This window comes from Schistocerca americana, chromosome 2, assembly GCF_021461395.2.
Source record: "Schistocerca americana isolate TAMUIC-IGC-003095 chromosome 2, iqSchAmer2.1, whole genome shotgun sequence".
Taxonomy (NCBI): domain Eukaryota; kingdom Metazoa; phylum Arthropoda; class Insecta; order Orthoptera; family Acrididae; genus Schistocerca; species Schistocerca americana.
In genome coordinates, this window is record NC_060120.1 from 684,357,589 (window position 1) to 684,374,409 (window position 16,821).

The 16,821-nt window shown below is 41.9% G+C and overlaps 1 non-coding gene across 1 annotated transcript; it reads right to left on the bottom strand.

Annotated features, from left to right (window-relative positions):
* Positions 1 to 1,290: 1,290 nt before the first annotated feature.
* Trnas-gcu lies at positions 1,291 to 1,372 on the bottom strand. The gene has a single exon. It is a non-coding gene; the product is annotated as a tRNA-Ser (tRNA).
* Between the last annotated feature and the right edge of the window lie 15,449 nt (positions 1,373 to 16,821).

Sequence of the window (16,821 nt, forward strand, 5' to 3'; positions counted from 1 at the left end):
AGTTTAGTCTGCAGTTCATGACCATTAAATTTTTTTCAGCGTTCCTATTTGCCCCTGGGAATGAGAGGCGGTTTAAAAATTTGGCTTCGAAATCTTTGTCTTATCATAGATTATAATCTATCTCAAATCTTCCACCGTTTCCGTGTCGTTTCCTTATGTACAACCTACTTTCAAGATTCTTAAATCCAAGTGTCTGCAATGATTAAATTTTCGCTGTGACTAAAATTCTGGCTGGTGACTTCCTTTTTTATTCCTCTTTCCCGTTCCACAGTCTTCTAATGTATTTTTCCTTCTCTTTCTTACAGAACTGCAGTCACTCAACACAACTAAATTCTCGTATCCTTTAGCGATCTCATTAATTTCTTTTATCTCAATACCTGTTCTTTCAACTTCTTCATCATCTGTGGAGCTAGTAGACATGTAGATATTACTGTGATAGTTCTTGGCTTTGTGATAAAGTTATATCAGACCACTAAATCTTAAAAAGTTTATGAGGAATATAGAGAATCACTTCGATGACTTCAAATAAATTGATTAAATTTCATTAATAAGCCCTTTTATCTCAAACGTTGGCAGATGAAGGAATTATTCATGTCTAACATGACCATCTCCTCCGCCACCTCTATTTGTCTGTCTCCTCTTCCTTTCCCTCTCTCTATTTCCATCATGTCGTCCCCCTTTCTATGCCCATCATCTCCTTCCCCTCTTTCTTCCTCTCCTCCTGTCCCCTCTGTCTATCTCGTCGTTTTCGTTTTCTCTGTCTTTTTCCTCCCACGCTTCTGTCCATCTCTTCTTGCATTCTCTCTCTGACCTTGGGCCTTGTTTATTGTTATTGCAAATTCAGATTGTGTAACAGTATTCTAATCATAAGCCGACAACCCACAAATACAACCTTTATGTTAGCTGACAACGTTTCGCTATTGTACATTTTAATTGTGTATTTATACATTATACATATTAAAAGTATATAGGGCATATCCATCCGAAAGCTGTATAAAAATTTGAATTACATCGATCAACAGCTTTTCGAGGTTCTTGGTAATAACTTTTCGGCTTTATATATTACATATTTATTTACATACACATTTAAAACAAAAGCATATAAAAACACGCGCATATTCGAATGCAAAGTGGTGTCAAAATTTCGAAGCAATCTATGAAGAATCTTCGGCGATTTAAGATTTCGAACAAACGAACATTTACCGTTTTATTTATATAGATATGCAGAAATTACGTAACTACCACGAATGACATGCCAACCTCTTTTGATTTAAGCAACGTAAAAACATTCGACGAGGATGGGATTCGAACCCACGCGTGCAGAGCACATTGGATTAGCAGTCCAACGCCTTAACCACTCGGCCACCTCGTCAGACGTAACAGGATGCTCTATTACTTTTGTGATGTCGCATCACTTTGTGATGCCCTTTCTGGCAGCATTTTTCCCTTCTACTGATATTTCGCTTTCTGTGGTACCGCTTCCCTTGGCCTCATGCCAGTTCACTGGTCTGCTGTTACGACAGCCGGCTACTGATTACGTATCTCTCACGCAGCTTGTTTCCTTTTCCCTATCGCAATGCTCCTGACCACCGCCTACGTTTCTCGCTTACTATGCGACACTCATTTCAGCGCTTTATCGCTGAAAGCCCATGCGTTCTTATTTCGATTAAACAAACACAGGAATATTCTGTTCTCTCCTTTGAAACTCAAACGATTTTGTAGCTTCCTATCGCTCTTCTTGGTTCCCTCTCCAGCCTCAATGACGAAGGAGTTGGGACACCAGCGACGTAAGCAAACGAAGGCGAAATTAACGTGGGTGCGGATAAGTTAAGATTGATCGGGTGAGGGGTGGCGGAGGGGGGAGGGGGGGGGGAGGTTGGGTAGGCGTGTGAACAACGTTTCAGCATCAATCGCCATCAGATATAATGTGACCACTTTTAATGCTTCCTATCAAGCAAAATTCTTGACCAGTTAGGCATCAGATACCAATTCACGTTTCGTAATATCCCTTGAAAACGCAAACGATTGTCAAGTCCTTTGCATTTCAGACTGTCCACCACCACGTACAAAGGTACATTCAACTGGCGAAGAATTTCCTGAAGAAGACTGTCCATTCTCCCAAAATGAGCTGCCGCCAAGGACAGGAACAAGCGTAAATATTTTGTACTGTTAAAATAAGAACAACGAACAAGTTGGTTTTTTTTTTCTTGGCACGATTTTACTCTGAAACTACTGTCTCCAAGACAACGTGTTGCGAACCATCATTTTGTTTAAATTATTATGTGGGAAGAGATATAAATATACCAAGTGGAATATTTTCTGCTATCTTAAACGGTACTCTCTTTGAGAGCATTTGCAGTATGCCGATAAAGGTGGTGAGAAAATTCCGATCCAGAGTACGAATTTAGTAATTTTCTGAACGACAATGATTGGTGGTTTGGGGTTTTGTCTACCTAAGGAAAGGGAACTATAGGTGCAGATTAATCCAGATTGACTAACATTTCTCATCAGTCCCAGGAGAGGAATATGAATACTATATTTACATACCAGAAAGAACACTGGAATATAAACGCACCCTTTTTAAGGAAATTATAGAAGTGGTGGCCATAGTACACTGGTGGGCGGGCCGCAAGGAGAGAACTACCAGGGCATCGTGAAACGCGTCAGCCAAAATGTGTGTCAAAACTTACGTGGTCCGACGATACAAAACCTATTGCATGGGTCATATTGCTTTAGAGGAAGGTCAGTTATGAGGCGAACTACACCTGCTCAGCATTGGCTGAGCAATCTGTGGTGTCTGTACGGACTAACTTGCGTATCTCTCGTCTACCCGCGAGTCAAGAAAAAGCATCTAGTAGAATTAATGTCGTGGAACTAAGTAAACTGTACATCTCTATAATGTTACATACTAGTTCACAAATTATGCTCAGAGTAGACATCATATCGAAAGATGCAGCGCTTACCAAATGAATCAACGCCATCGTAAGGCAAAGGCAGCGCCTGCGCCCATCGGAATCTTCTTGAAGTTCTTGAAGAGTGTGAAATTCTGCTCTCCTCAGGAACTGCCACCAGGAGTAGAAGTCTGCTTCCATCCGACTATTTTTTTAACGCGCGAAACGGGTCTGCTCCCATCGGAAGCTGACGTCAGAACGCTCACCTCACTTCCTCTCTGAGTTCTCCTCCATAAGGGAAAACCCACCTAATTTCGTCTCAGCCAGTCAGACTTGGGTAACAATCGTTCCAATGATCAGACGAAAGGAATTCGAAGTTACTGACCCCTTTCTAGCGCAATTCTGTGAGTGGCCCGTGGAACATTACATTTTTAAGTCCTATATAGACCACTTTATGTGAGAAAATCGGAAAGTAAACGAAATAATTAATTTTTCCCTTGGTAATCAAATTAAATAGCTGTCAAGCTTCTGGAATTTCGCTCCTTATAAAATACGAAAGGCAAAGTTTATTTGTCTTGTAAACGTTTTTTGTACCTTTTTGTGTTTGAGCTCGGAGAGATCGGACGTATGTGAAATGTATTTTCTGTCTGCTGGCAAAAATTGACCTATTTTACTTAATCCTGCGAAACTGTTTAAAAATCATTTACCTTCCTCGTTTCCTTTGTCATGAACATAATTTTCATTGTATTTTTTATTTATAGCGGCCAACATCGTGAAGTCGCAAGTGGATTGTTCGATGATGAAACGAGCAACACTATTCGTGTTCTATCGTTATATCTCCGTTACTGTAAGACAGTACTCCGTCCTGAGATTAATTTGCCGGAAACTTTTGTTTGTCTTACATAATTTTCTGCGTAAGACTTACTCTCAATTGAACGGCCACACACTATCGAACAATAACGTCACCAACATACTCATTGGCCTGATGCGCTTCTACGTCTTTTTTTTTTTTACTGACGTCGGTGTATTTGAATGATAAATATTCTAATTTCCCAGAATTCTCGAATTATTTACACTTCTCGATGCTTAAAAAAAATTAATTTTCCCATCGTCATTGGAACGTATTTTCTTCTCGCGACAGTTAACTTATTCGAAGTCTTATTCGCGGTATTTTGTATCGCCGCTTATTGAGAAATTTTCATTGAAATACCTCAATAGCCAAGAAAGGCATGTTTCACCTGCCACATGTTACCATACATGAGGGAAAGCTTGTTTTTGACCGAACTGTCTGGCGTCAGTCTATCGCGACAGTAACGTATTTCGGGAACATAGGAATTCAACCACCAGTGTCGCCTCGCCACACTGCCGTTGTGTGGGAGGGCGTGGTCACAGACGAGACGTTGCCGGAGTGATGCTTTCAGAAAATTGTTCGGGAAGAGCGGCTTCGACCAGAACAGGGACTTCGTTCCACACACCACCAATTAGAGCGCGACCGAGCGAGCACTTTCTCAAAAGAGGAACCACCTCATGAGTAATCACTACTGCGGCGACAGCTACTCGCATCGCTGAAATACACAGACAGCTCTAAGATTTGTAACGGACTCCTCCACAAGGAGACAAACGGGAAGGTGTGTCTCGCCGGGGTGTCCCGCGCCGCTGCTGCGCCGGCTCGACACGCAGGCCACAATGAGGAGGTGCTCCATTTCTGAAGCCCTCTGCCACCACACCAGTTTAATGCGTAACCAGTCTTTTGTCAACAGGCAACAAAGGAGGGCCCCGACTACTGTACGTCCAGGCAGCTTGAAAAGAATGGCAGGGACGCAGTCTTCAGGCCTGCAAGGACTTCTCTACATTTAGGGGCTCTCATCTGAGAAATTTACCAAGAGACGAAACATACTTACTTTAAGGAAGATTGAAATTGCTTACCAACTGTTTCACAACGAGATGTTTCTAAACTACACGGACAGGAGGATGGTGTAAGGTGTTATTCATCGATCTCTTTGTTTCTGTTACTTATGACATGAAACAAATCGGCCAGACAATTGGAGGTCTTATTTCAACGAGGCACTTTCAGCTGTGTGCATCCTGTCTCGCAGGAAATATGAGACTGGTGATCTATTATTTAATAGTTTAGGGATCGAGTCATCGTACGGAATAAGATATGGAGTAATTGGAATTGTAGTGTAAATTGTTGCTCAGTCACAGTTATAAAAAAAAAGTTCATCCAGAGCTCTTTTTAGTTGGTAGTTAATAAGTAAGTTATCAGAATTTCTTTGTCACCATTTAACAGAACAATAAGAACACTAAGTCCTCCTCATGAGAGAAACACAACCCAGGTAATATCTTTAAGTCTCACCGTTAATAACACACCTGCCAGCAAATGCTGTTCTTGAAGCCCCATTATCTGCAATGCCTTATTATTTCCTCTGTTATGAGGTTCAGAGATGATGCTGCATACAGTACGAGATGCCATCTAGAATTTAACGAAACTGAGTGGAATTTGGCATGCAAATAATGACACTGAACAGTCTTGGTACTAGGAACGGATGCTGGCCATGCGTGTCAAGTCACCGTTGAAGTTGACGATGACTTTTCACCTTTTTCTCAGATGACCCTCTTCAGTACTCAACATCACAACCTGAATTATTCGTAAGCCGATTGGTACTAATTGAAGAGTCTGAGCTCTGAGATTCAGAATTTCCACCTCCAAGCTACATGTCTCTGCAATACAATGAGCGTTCCTCGTTTGAAATGGGTAGTGCCATGACAAACAATTAGAAGTGACCTTAGATGAAACATACACAGATGGTTGTTTGACGCCAACAAATTATAATATCCAACACGTTTTGCGCTCACAGACATCATGCAACGTATGACAGCCGAGAATGAGAGCAAAAGTAGCTACGTCGCATACTCACCCACTATATTCATATATATTCGCACACTTACGTTTAATTCAAGGCCTAAGTGGTCTACCATCAGACCAGAGAGTACCGTATTGGAGAAAAAGGTGCTCCAGCTTGCTAGAGAAGTGGCCCTATTTAAAAGTTTAGTATAAATACATGATGAAGCAAGGACAGCGTGCGAACATCCTTATATGCACCTTGATTTGTAGTTTTCAGATCCAGCTCGAATAACAATGGACGGAGCACTCCTTATGAGACAGTTTTTGGAATACTAGAGAAAAGTAAGCTGTGATTCACCTGCTGAACTGTCGTTATGCCACCTCCAGTGCATTGTGAAGGATCTCGTTAGAGCAAATTGGTACCTAATGGTTACGACCACAAGAAATATTCTAAACTATATTCTAAATTATCTTAGGAGATGAATTTTTCCTCAAGGTTGTCTTGCTTGTGCTTTAACGTACAAGATTAGTGTAATTTATAAACTTTCAGTTTTTCAGTTTTGTGTATAGACAATTTTAGGGAGTAAAAACATTTCTACATGAAGGGAGGATGAAAATTAACTAGAATTATTCAATTAAATATCTTTTATATCACATATAAAAAAGAAAATCACCTTCAAAATAGTATTCATTGGACTCATGCATTTGTCTCATAGTTCATCTGTTAATAGGAACCAAACAGTGCCTACAGCGATCTTTGTCTCGCCTCTTCTATATTCTGAAAACGGTTTTTGAAGTCCCTTCTCATTCTATGGTAGAGGGAAAAGTCTCAAGGGGCTAGATGCATCTCTCTCTCTCTCTCTCTCTCTCTCTCTCTCTCTCTCTCTCTCTCTCTCTCTGTCTCCCCCCGCCCCCCCCCCCCCCCTCTCGCTCTCCTTTCATTGTGACGTCTTAATTCAAATATGCAACCAAAAATATTTGCCCGTTATGTTTATCGTAACTGTGAAGTACTTGTTTTATTCTGTAAATCCTTAGGCACCACAATGAGCAGCCGAAACATTATGTGACCCCTGCCCACCGCGACATTGGGTGCCATCTGATGGCGTTGCGGGCATGTGACGTGGTAACAAAAATATGTAAGGGGAGTGGGGGCGGGGGCGCAGGGCTCGCTCTAGCGAAGATATGGGCTGCAAATGGGCAAATCCATTGAGGTAAGTGACATAAAGAGTAGATTTATTATTACGAATGGGCTGTCAACGAGTATCTCCCAAACGGCGAAGCTGGTTGAATGTTTACGTGCTACAGTAGTGAGCATCTACGGAAAGAGGTAGAAGGACAGTGAAACTACCACTAGGCGCTAAATGGTTGGACATTCACGATTCTTCATAGAAGTTGGAGTTCGGAGGCTTGTCCGCTCTGCAAAGTAGGACAGATGGCGATCTGTGGCATCTCTGCCGAAAGAGTACAATGCTGGAGCACGCACAAGTGTTTCGGAGCACACAGTTCATGTTACGTAGTTGATCATTGACCTCTGCAGTCTTCAGACTACCCTTATGTGTTCAAATGCTGACCAAATGACATCGTCAATTACGACTGCAGTGGGCACGGTACCGTCGGGATTTGACCGTCAGTCAATGAAAACGTGTCGGCTCTTCGGCTGAATCACATTTTTGCTGCACTAGATCGATGGTCGTCTCTACAAACGGCGTCATCGAGGCTCGAAACGTTCAGCACGCCACGGGCGCTGGGTGGTGGGAACAGAGTTATGTTAAGGGACACGTTCTCCTGCATTTGCATGGGACCTGTGGTAGTAATCGAAGACACTCTGACAATTAACAGTTGCGAACCACCTTCTTCCATTCACACTTGACGCCTTGCCCGACGGCGGCGTCATCTTTCAGCAGTGTAATAGTCCATATCTCGGTGTCAGAACCGTGCTACAGTGGTTTGAGGAGCGTTATAGTAAACTCACGTTGATGTTTCGGCGACCGAGTCCGCCTTATGTAAATACTATGGAACCCATATGGGTCGCTATCGAGCGCCATCATCGGGTACCCAAGTCAGTGGCCCGTTATGCGAATTACATGACCCGTGCATAGAGAGCTAGTGTCACATACCTCCACAAACCTAGAAACAATCTGTCGGAGTCCTGATACGCTGAATCAATGATGTATTTTGTTCTAAAGGCGGACAAACAAGTTGTTAAGCAGATGATCATAATGTTTTGGCTCATCAGTGTATGTGTTAATTAGAAATGTGTTATATGTTGTAACCCAGAATGAGATTTTCACTCTGCAGCGGAGTGTGCGCTGATATGAAACTTCCTGGCAGATTAAAACAGTGTGCCGGACCGAGACTCGCACTCGGGACCTTTGCCTTTCGCGGGCAAGTGCTCTACCAACAGAGCTTCTGTAAAATTTGGAAGGTAGGAGACGAGATACTGGCAGAAGTAAAGCTGTGAGGACGGGGCGTGAGTCGTGCTTGGGTAGCTCAGTTGGTAGAGCACTTGCACGCGAAAGGCAAAGGTCCCGAGTTCGAGTCTCGGTGCGGCACACAGTTTTAATCTGCCAGGAAGTTTCATGTTGTAACCCACACAAATTATTTTCTATTATGATACATTTAGTCTGGGTTAGTAATGTGGTTGAGGAATGTAAGGAGAAGCCATATCCTTGGCAGAGAGTAAAGTCCTGTGTAGGAGCGGTGTCTCTAAACGCGAGTGTGACGTCAGAGCAGAACGCCCAAGAAACTTACTTGGTTGTGAGATGTAAGAGTGAAGACACAAAAGGCGTGCACTGTCGGTCCTATGTGAGGCGCAGTTGGTAATGGAGAGGCACCAAGAGCATGACGAGTTTGGGCAGACGTAAGAGACTCCAGTGAAATACATCCACTTCGGTTGCACAAAATTTTGTCAATTAGCCACGGTTTGGATTGCACTGGGGCAATCTTCATCAGAATAAAACGTTACTTGGAACACAACATCACCCGTCACACCAAAGCCCCGACCTAACAATTCTACGGCAAGTCAAGCACTTTTCACTCATGATAAACGTAACAGTTTATTAAGAATAAGTCAGTTACATTACAGACAAACACGAAAATATGGTTCCACAAATTTCGCCTATACGCAACTGAGTGTAAACAAAAACAACAGTGCAAAGTTTCTGAAACAACAATTTATACTTTACGCTGCTTTCCGGAAATGTGAGTTAAGTAATGAAGAGATACGCTACAGTTAAACTTCTGGAGAGAGCAAAGAACAACTAAACGAAATTCTATAGATTTGCTGCGGCAGAAGGTATACAGAAAATACGACTGTACGATCTTTTCGCGTTTTCTGCTATATTACGTAAAGAAAAATGAAACCTTTAATGGTACGCTTAAAAGGCACACTAATACACCTATTTACCACGTAAACAGTACTGAACTATATGTTTTTATAACCTAAAATGACTTATCTTTCCGAGACCACGAAAACCCGCGCTAGTTTCCTGGCTGCAGGGCTGAGATATTATATACAGTTTAGTGTGACGGTAGCGGATGTATATTCCGCTCTTGGCCCTAAGCGACCTTGCAGTTGTCATTATATTCCATGGAGTGTTTTATCTGGTTGACAATGATGTTTTATATTTAAGTTTATATTCCTATGAAATTTCTGTTTGACGAGAGCACTTTTGCTCAGACGTTTTAAATCATGGTGTGATTACATGTACTCCAAGTAACGTTTTACTCTGATGAAGACTGCTATAGTGATGTAACGCGAGTCTTCCTGATCTGAAAAATAGCATACAACGACACATCGCCCTGATTATAGTAGATATGCTGCGAGCAACTGTCGACCATGCTATGTTATGGATGCAGCATCTTGCTGAGTCAGGAGGCCATGCTGAAATCATGTTGTGACTATCCTAACAAATGTGCCAGGATCACTGTTATCATGAGATTGTTCCTCCCCTTTTCCTGCACCCGCACCACATTCTGACTGTTTACAGTGCCATATTTTCACCTGTTCTCAGAAAATGGAACTACTACTTTTTTCATGTATACAGGCTGCACGGCAGCACTCGTAACACCTTCAGCTTAATTATAACTACTCGGTATTATCTTCTAAAACAGCTCGCCAAGCTCGCCTCTCTCATTAAACAAACTCTAAAGCCAGCTAGCTAGTTTCCCCTCACTCTGCTGTGACACCTTCCTAAAGAGCCCGTGTACAACCATCAAACAGTAATTCCTGCCTTAAAACAAGCAGACGTGTCTGCCGAACGCACGAGCACACATGGCAATACACTTGAGAACACTTTCGAAATTTTCCACGTGCGGAGAACAAGTTTATTGTTCGTTGAAGACCACTGACTACCGACTTTCGAGACAATACCACCACCCAAGCGGCATAAATCTTGCCTGCTGCACCCCATGGGGAATGCCGGGCAGCTTCAGATTTTGTGAGCTCCTAAATCACTAAATGAAGTTATATGAACATTCAGCCCTGTTGGCCAATCAGCCTCAATATCAAAAATCAAATAATTCCAACTGCCATTTCCATTTCTCATTAACAGAACTCAACAGTGTACTGCTTCCTGCCCGAGTATTCACACAACCTTGAAAAGAGCAAAGCTGGCACACACCACCAACCATTTAGCAGGATTAAGGGAAGACTGGAAGATGCTCTGCTGGTAGGACAAAAATCTTCCTTCACTTGGATCCCAAAATCAGCCCTGGGGATACAGAGTGCCTACTGGATGAGTATAAATGTGCACCCAAGAAATGCTATGTTACACAACAGAAAGGCAACTGAAATCACGCAATAGAGGAAGGGTCACTGGGCCTGATGGGATGCCAGTTTGATTCTACACAAAGTATACGAAAAAACCTACTCCTCTTCTGGCAGCTGTGTACCGTAGGCCTCTAGAAATGGCGAAGTGATCCTAATGATATGGATATAAGCTCAGGAGGATCGAAAAGACGCGCCCTATTCTCTGACGTCTATTTGTTGTAGAAATTTGGAACACGTTTTAAGCTTACGTATATTCTAATAACTGGAGACCAAAAATATCCTGCGTAGGAATCAACATAGGTTCCGAAAACAACAACTGTGTGAAATCCAACTCACTCTGAGAAAGCAGTCATGTGACAATATTAATAAGGGAAACAAAAGTCAAGATTTTTCTTTGTTCAAAACACCCGGCGTCACTGAACCACGTGGAAGTGTCATCAGCCACCAACTGACAAGCCTAAACACTTCAGCACTGTTACCGGGTCAGGCATAATAGCCACCTCATCGCTGTTAAGAGAGATTGTGAGCAATTCAGCACAAATTGTTAGAGCAATGCTGACAGAACCACCCTTCTTACTTTCAATACCTTGTGCCTCTTTTAGATCCTTCTGAGCTTTCATCCAATCACAGCTGCTAGAAGACTAGTCAGGGTTTGACTTAGAGGTAAAGAACATGTAACATATTCGTTAAGCAAAGTTAGAGGAATTGAAGACTGCTGACGACTGGGAAAGAGCAGAATCAATTCGGTCATTACGAATGATGTCATAGAGCAGAGTTTCTTCTCGGTGACATAAATACACTGCCCCCCCCCCCCCACCCTCCCTCTAGGATCTGGCTATCGATCCTTAGGATCGAGGACGTACATGTCATTCACATCGATTCTCTGGTTATGGGGTTGGTTTAGAGCTGATCTTGCACTTTCTGCCTACGAGACGAACTGTAACTCCGATTGATGGAGTCCAGCATCCAGTACTGATATCATCACCACAGTCAGTGCTGGTGGGTAGACGGAGAGTCTACCAATATTACCTGATCCAGGATGGAAGTCGCCCTGAACTCCAGTGTCGCACAGGTCTGATGAGCGAAGCAACTCCTCCAAAGGGACTGGTAGTAGCTACCCTACAGGTACTTGATGAAGAAGAGATTGATCGGTCAGTATTAGGGTACAAGTCAGGCAAACCATCAGCACGTTTGTGTTATGTAACAAGGTTAGTCATTTAAAAGGTAATGATCCATCAGTCAGAAAGTCATTATTAGTTTGGTACAGAGATTTACTTAAGTCAGAAGGTCCTTTACCAGCCACACCCACAACACTGTATTCCAGCAGGTGCACCATAGGGTTACCAAAACATCTCCAGGCATGAGTAGAATAGTTCACAGATCAACAGCTTAAAGAAAGCATAAAAGAACACATCTTGGTTGGCAAGTATAATAATACTGCTGAAGAAGTCACCAGATGGAACAAGAAAACATATATTGTATTGCGATTATAGGTTTTTAAATGAATGTTCAATAATTTATGCATATCTGATTGCAAATGTAGTAAACTTTGGAAACTGTCACAGATCAAGGAACAAATTTTATATCTGATCTAATGGAACAGTTATGTCGACTACTGAAAGTAAATAAATTGCGAAGTAATCTGTTCCTCCCAGAAGCTAATGGTCATCCAGAACAAGTCAATCGTACCATAGTGAAGCTGTTAATTCACTATGTGAACAGTCAATATTAAGACTGGGATGTCTATTTAGGCTATGTGTTGAGTGTGTAAACTCAAAAATTGACACAGGAATAGGTCTTCCACCGTACAAAGTTGCACATGGGTGAAAGATGCTATCAACTTTTGATTTAGTGCAGCTTAAGGCAGGAACGCAGGGCGAACACGCGAAGCAGTCCGCAAAAACATTAAAAGAAGTTTCGCATTAAGTGAACTGAGCAATCGCAAAGGCATTGGATCGGCAAGGGTAAATTGGGCAGGTTAAGGGTAGATTATCACATTACTAAGTAGGACAGTGGGTTTTACTTGCAAATCCATACACTACAAAGAGTCAAATGAAGAGATTCGTGACGAAGTTTGAGGGACTGTACCAGTTAGTGGAGATGACTTCACCGGACAATATCAAGTTGCAATTACCGACGAAAACATCGGCTGTATATGTTATGCGAGTTAAACCATTTTTTATGGGTAAAGTTGATTCCTTATCACAAATACCTGCACCGTTACCACAGGGAATGAAATTACCACATGGAACGAGAGTAACACAAAGATGTCGGTGGGGCGTTAAACACTAATCTCCTCCCCCTCCTCTCAGTAACACAAAGTGTACCTTATGAGCGTAGGTCTAGGGGTGCGTGATAAAATGCAAGTGTACTGTATTTAATTTTGTATGGAATTATCTAGATTAATTTTTTTTAGTTTCCTTCAATAGTTTACGGTGGGATACGTTTTCCCTAAGGATGGAGAGGGAGCATGGCAGTTCCTGTCTTCTAGGCGGTGTCGAAGATGACTTAACAATATATTATCGTGGGTATAATGTTCTTGCACGTATGTGAAGCGAAGGCGATAAAAATACAACAGTTTCTGTTGGGATTACAAGTGGTTAAAGAATTTCCTGCAGCGATACAACACGTTGTACCACTAGTGAAAAGTAATACAGCATTCTTCTTTCATGTTTTTACATTAAGTTCTGTTCACATCAAGCTAGAATATGAATTAACATACAATTTCTGGTTGCCTGTTTAAATTCCTATTACCAATGTTTCACGATCCAGCCACATCCTGTCAAATGGAAAATTATCGATTAGTCGGTACAAGTGCAAACTAACGAAGTGGCACTTGTTTCAGAATAAGGAGATACAAATGTTGTTACGTCAATAGGAAGCCTTATCAATCGTGTGACGGAGCTAGTCACCATTTTCCGGCACAGATGGTTCGAAGCGACCAGTGATCATGTGAAATTCAGTTGTTCCTAACAAATATGGAAGTACCAGAGAGTAAAAAAAATAGTATAGATGCTGCAGCAACAATTTCAGCAGATTGGCAGTCACTGGTTAAATTCTATGTTTCCGCTGTAAACAGTAGCTATAACCTGTTACAGCAATAGGACATTTATGGGTATGGCAAAGTTGGAGGTAAAACAAAGTGGATTATTTGTAAATGAAACCAGTGTGACATAGCCAGAACGAAGTTTCACCTTCCTGCTACTGTTACAGGTACCACATTGAGTACAGGAACTCGACCAATGTTGTACTGGCCGGAGAAACCTTTTAGTGTATTGCTCATGCAAAACGTATTTGAAGCAAAGACGATAAAAGTACAACAGTTTACATTAGGATTACAGCAAGTGGTTAAATAATTTCCTACAGGGATACAACACGTTGTACCACTAGTAAAAATAATTCCTTAGATGCCACTTTGCTACGGACAATACATGAACTACACATAGCAAAAAAAAAAAAAAAAAAAAAAAATGAAAAAAATCGGTAGATCGAATGTTACAACATGTTCGTAGCAATCAATAGAAGCGTCAGCAAAACATCGCGACAATTAGCGTATCAAGCTCTAGTGTTACAGTAATACTAATTTTTATTTGTGCAGTTTGCTTTTGCCTCAAAAAAAGGATAAATGATGCATGCAAAGGAACAACAGATCATAAAATTCCTTTGGAATGGATTCATACTAGGAAGTAAGATATTTTAGAGTAAAATGTAAAAGAAGCAAGCAAGGAAAACAATCTTAAGCTAGAATTAGATTTTTTATGATCAATGGAAAAAAGTTTGGAAACTGAAAATTTGTTCCTACGGGGCCAAACTGCTAAGGTCATAGGTCATAGGTCTCTAGGCTTACTCACAACTTAATGTAACTTAAACTAACTTAAGCTAAGGACAATACACATACCCATGCCCGAGGGAGGACTAGAACCTCCGACGTGGTGAGCAGCGCGAACCGTGGCATGGTGCCTGAGACCGCGCGGCTACTCCTCACGGCAGAAAAAATGTTCAAAGTTCAACTGTAAGATAATTAATCAAACAGATAGATAAGGGCTAAAATTCAGGACGAATTTTATTTAAGTGGAGCGGGACGTTACACAACAAAATTAGTAAGAGAAAGCGAAGTAGAAAGTTTCCTGAGTTCAGGGATTACTCATCCACTGCTAAGAGAGGCTGTTAGCAATTCAGCAGAAAATTGTTGGAACAGTGCATACAGAACCACTTTCATTACTTCCATAATGTTACACAAAAGACACTAGGTAGGAAGCACCAACGACAACCGAGAGTTTGACTAAGCATTAAAGACCCTGTAACAAATTCTTAAAGCAAATATAACGGAACTGAAGACCGGTGACGACTCGGGAACATCAGAATCTATTCGGTCTTTACGAAAGTCGTCAGAGCAGAGCGTTTCCTCAGCAATACAGATGCTCCAGCCCCACCAGCTTTTGGCATCAGGAAAATCGATGGATGTCGTGTCGTTCGCACTCGATTTTCTGTATGATATGGTAACAAATTGTGAGTGACATTGATGTTGCGTTGATCTTGCGTTTGCTGCCCTACGAGATGATCAGAGAACCGAAGCCCGACGGATGGAGTCCAGCATCCAGTACTGATGTTAGCACCGCAGCGTTCCGTCATGGGTAGACTGAGGGTCTACTACCAACACCCCGGTCCAGCCTGGAAGCTGCCCTAAACTCCGGCGTCACATGGGTCTGATGGACTACCGTACCGGTAGGCCATGTTCACCAATGATCACGACTACACGGCATCTGACATCAGAGTCCACCTGAGGAGACAACCCGGGCAGTGATCTGGGAGAGATCGAGAACTCCACAAAACGGAGTGTGCATCAAACTTACGCAAATGTAACGTATTGCGAATACATACACAGAAAGACCTTTTATTGTATGATTACACGATTTCAGAACAATCATTGGAAAAAGTATATCGGGGAGTACGGGCACGGAGCATTTGAGATGAAATGATCAAATCAAATTAATCCCAAAAAAAGCAGAAGCCAGGCTGAGATTCTTTTGAAGAATCGTTAGGAAATGCATTCCATCCAACAAGGACGTAGCTTTCAAGACACTCGTTTGGTCAATACTGAAATATTGCTTGTCATTCTGTGATCCTTACCAGATAGGACTAATAGAGAAAATGATAACCAAAGAAGAGCAGTGCTTTTCGTTACAGGTTCGTTTAACAAGTGCGAAAGCGTCTCTGAGATGCTCAGACAACTAGAGCGGCACACGCTGGAAGAGAGGCGTTCAGTATTACGGTATGGTCTGCTGTTAAAATTCCGAGGGTGCATATTCCTAGAAGTCAGCCAACATATTACTTCCTCTTATGTATATCTCGCGAAAATACTATGAAGTAAAATTAGAGAGACTCAACTCAAGCCCACACGACGACTTACCAACGAATCATACGCGGCTAGAACAGGAAAAGGCGCAGGTGGCAGAGGTACACCATGTACCCTCAGTGTACACACCGAAAGGTGACTTACGGAGTATAGATGTAGATGTTGATATAGATATTGTTTCACAAATGAAGATTTTAACTTCACTCCACATGTAAATTTTAACAGAAATAGATCTGTTGTGATTAGGAATGCAGCAGTAGAGTATGGGAGAAAAAATAGGAAGGCTCTGTTTAATGGCCTGAAATTCCACACTTGTGCCTCATCCAGAGTAGCAAACTGAGAGTATCACTTAACGGCAGAAGGTGGCAGTTTCTGAATTGACACATCTTGTAAGATGTATTTTTTTAAATTATAGTGGCACGGAGACATTTAAGGAATGTTTCGACATTTGTAGGGTTTTAGCGTTCTTTCATTATCAACTACAATGTCAGAACTACTTCACTGGTTCCTTTGCCTTTCCTGTAACCAAACTGATCTTCATCTTTCAGATGGGACAAAAATTTTTAATCGGCTCTGTTCGTGAATCATCTTCTTCCCCCCAAAATATGAACGGCACAGGAATCATCGTGCGAGAGCGTGAATTTTGGTTCGCCATGAATACGGAAAAAACAGCACTTTTCGCTCCATGACCTTCATCGCCCAACAACCACCCAATCCACCACGTTAAAACACTAAAGACCCAAGGAATAAGAATGAAGTACTAATTTGGAATCCCCTACTACTAAACATCAGAAAGAAACCCGACAGCAGACTCGCCATGAATACAGAAAAAACAGCATTTTTCGCTCCATGTCCTTCATCGCCCAACAACCACCCAATCCATCACATTAAAACACTAAAGACCCAAGGAATAAGAATGAAGTACTAATTTGGAATAACCTACTACTAATCATCCGAA